The sequence below is a fragment of the Macadamia integrifolia genome, chromosome 10 (assembly GCF_013358625.1).
Source record: "Macadamia integrifolia cultivar HAES 741 chromosome 10, SCU_Mint_v3, whole genome shotgun sequence".
Classification (NCBI taxonomy): domain Eukaryota; kingdom Viridiplantae; phylum Streptophyta; class Magnoliopsida; order Proteales; family Proteaceae; genus Macadamia; species Macadamia integrifolia.
Genome location: NC_056566.1, coordinates 1,328,141 through 1,331,298, shown reverse-complemented (window position 1 = coordinate 1,331,298; position 3,158 = coordinate 1,328,141). Strand labels below are relative to the sequence as shown.

The 3,158-nt window shown below is 44.0% G+C and overlaps 1 protein-coding gene across 1 annotated transcript in view; it reads left to right on the top strand.

Annotated features, from left to right (window-relative positions):
- Positions 1–2,029, top strand: part of LOC122091160 (cytochrome c biogenesis CcmF C-terminal-like mitochondrial protein) — a 4,096-nt gene extending 2,067 nt beyond the window's left edge. The window contains exon 1 of the mRNA XM_042661004.1: positions 1–2,029. This exon is cut by the window's left edge and continues 2,067 nt beyond it. The gene's annotated coding sequence lies outside the window, so the exon portion shown is untranslated.
- The last annotated feature ends 1,129 nt before the right edge of the window (positions 2,030–3,158 follow it).

Here is a 3,158-nt window from a genome sequence, read left to right as displayed (position 1 = left end):
AAGCCGCCCCCTAAGGAAGTAATCCATAGGGTTGGTGTGGCCGGCCCTAGTTGCCTTGATTCACACTAGTTGTTTCCAGTAGCTCAAATCCGGATTCCTCTTGATGTCGAAACACCCTACTACTCGAAAGCCGAAGAAAGAGCCCAGAAGATCAGAGTAGAGTATTGCCTATCATAGGTCAGGGGGAGACTGAGGAAGTCTTTCATTTAGCTGTTCGAGAAGAGACGGAAGGAAGGAACCCCAAAACCCTGATCTGACTGACAGCTAAAGGTAGGTAGCCGACTAACGTCGACGAGTCTCGAGCTCTAGACGAAACGAAGTCAAGCAAGAGTACTATAGCCCTGAGTGAAATGGATAAACACTTCTGAAGGAGTTCCCACAATACCTGTGAATGTCAACTTCACTCTAAGGGAGGCGCTGGTACGCTGCTCGCCAATACCTCCACTCGCCTCTTTTATATAGAGGACTACACTCGCTTATAGGCTCGTTCATCAATTCACTCGCTAGGGAGGGATACGGAGGGACTATAACGAACTACGTGAGAGAAGGAACAGATTCTTTCTATACCTGAGACGGGAACAAGCCTAAGGGCCCTTATTTCTATCAAGCAGAAGGAAGAAAGGAGCATCACGATAAGGGAAAACAAACGAAAAAGCCTAACAGGGTCCTCCGTTCTAGCACTCAAAAGGCGTCAGGTTCGTTCCTTCTTTGATCTCGAAACAACGTTCATTCATGAACGGTGGATACACGTTCCGTGCCACGTGTCTGCCTATAACGCTTGTCTCGTTTTCCCTGTGTAGGCAGCTCGTTAGAAGTACTATTGATGACGGACGGGCACCTAGTAGTAGTAGTTTTGTGGGATTCATTGAATCTTTCCTTCTTTCTATTCGTTCCGGTAGCTAATTAGTAAGTCGGTATTCATCCGTCAATCCGTACTCGGAACTTTTTTGTTTGAATCCCAGATCCCTATAGTTAGTGCCTACCTGCCTTAGCCCCTTCCCTTCGAATAGTCCGGTAGCTAGTACAGTTCTATCGCCTGTGGTGTGGAGGATACGGAGCTAATGGAACTACTTGAACTCCGCTCTATGTGTCCGTACTCGAGATAATGTGTTCCCCTTTTTCGAGATAGATGACAAAGAGATCTGAAGCAAGGGATCCCTGAAGCAGTCATCAGACTGAAAAGCAGCCTTCCGAAAGAGGAAGTAGCTATTTTATGACTCTAATCCAGTCCAGAGGTTCACACACAAACCACACCCAACCCATTCACTATCTATCAAAGCAAACAAAGAAAGGTAATGGTTGTGCTCTCAGTGGAATTCACTAATGAATGTGAATACCGTCCAGAAATTCTTTCCTGCTCACAAGCACCAGCCTAACGGTATTTGGTACAGTGCATTTACTCTAATAGGGCGGGGTACAGTGCCTTCGTACTAGGAAAGAGTGTCTAATTCCCCCTTCCCCCTTTTCTGAATCAGTACTCATGCCTTCGTTCCGTGCGACTCCACTCGTTCGTAAGCCCCCTTAGAGATAGGGGCGAGCCGCCTTGTCTACGAAGCTTCGCTGCCCAGCAAGCAAGAAGAAGATGCGCGTACTAAGCAACCAAGCAACGGCTGAGCTAGCTGATCTACGACCAAAGAAGCAAGGGTGCTCTACGATCAGCTCACAAACCTATTACTAAGACGCGTTAGCATGCTTTGACGCGGGAGCGCGCAACTAGGTTGCGCGCTAACGCCCGTTTATATAGCGGTAGGCCTTTTCTTGCTGGGCTAACGCGCGCTTTTCTTTTATATAGGGGTAAGGCTTTTCTTCGCTTAGTAAGTTTCTTCGCAGGCTTCGGGAGAACTTGTAGAAGGGAGATGTAACCATTTTTAAAACTCTCGGAGCACGCTTCACACTAACCTCATCGCTTTTTCTCACACGAGTTGAAATCGAAAAATATAAGATTTCACGGCTCCCTTGCGGGATGGGAAGGATCACCCCACGTCTTCAGTGCCTTGCTCATAAGTGGGGCGAGGAGATGGAGATCCGAGCGATGTGTCACAAGATTGGTTAAAAGAACTATGGGAATGGAAAGAAAAGACCTACATTCAAAAATTCTTCAATATCAGCGGCGATTCTATTCTATTCTCTTTTTTTATCATTCCCATCTGGATATCTCCTACTTATAAATCTAAATCTAAAAAATTCTTTATTTATTTATTTATATATAAAAAAATAATCAAATATTTATTTATATTTATTTATTTATCTTATCCTACTTGTTGTAGAAATATAATAGATTTGGGTTAGAATGAGGAGGACGAGAAAGAAGAGATAGGACGAAGATGAAAGAAGAGTGGTTGTAGAGATTGGTCCAGATTAAACTAAGTTATTTCTCACCCTCTTCTTCAACTATGGCTAATTTTCCGCGGCTAATAGTTTATTGAGATTTGGTATCTTCCTCTTCTATCTTTTCCATCCCCAACGGGACTGTTTAAGTTGACATGGGAATTCGAAAATCTTCACGCATGTCCACTGGATTGAGGAGAAAGATTTAAAATATTAAGGAATGGATTGATTTCCCATAATCTTGGATATCTAAGCGATCCGCTATTCAGTTTCATTCATAGATTAATATGACTCCAAAAAACGATATATTAGGAATTGCCGTGAAGTAGATTTGAATCCAGAATGAAATAGAACTGAGAAATGCACTAAAGAGCAAACAGACTCAGACAGAAAGACACACTTATATATTCACTAACTAAGACACTTTCTTCGTTGGGCGAACAAACTAATCAAGAAGAAGATTGAAAGAAGAAGAAGACGAGAGCTTGCTGAAATGACAAGAGATAAGGTAGAAGGAGACTAAAAGAAAGAGACTGAGGAAAGGCTCTAAAAGAGTGTAGCTAGCCTAGTCTAATGAGTCCCTAATTCACCTTTGGAACGGCGAGGGAGTCTTCGACTTACTAGGTGGGGCTTGCTTGTTGACTACCTTGTATACAATCCTTAAAACTTGCTTTATAGCTCTACTCCTCTTCGGCTTCTGTTGAGTTTCGGTTCGGGACCCGACCTAGCCTATCAGTCTAAGCGAAGACCGATTCCCTTGCTTCCCTTGCCGAGCTGATCTACGACCACCCTCTCCCGAGTTTCCCTTGCTGACCGAGCTTGGGTTTCAT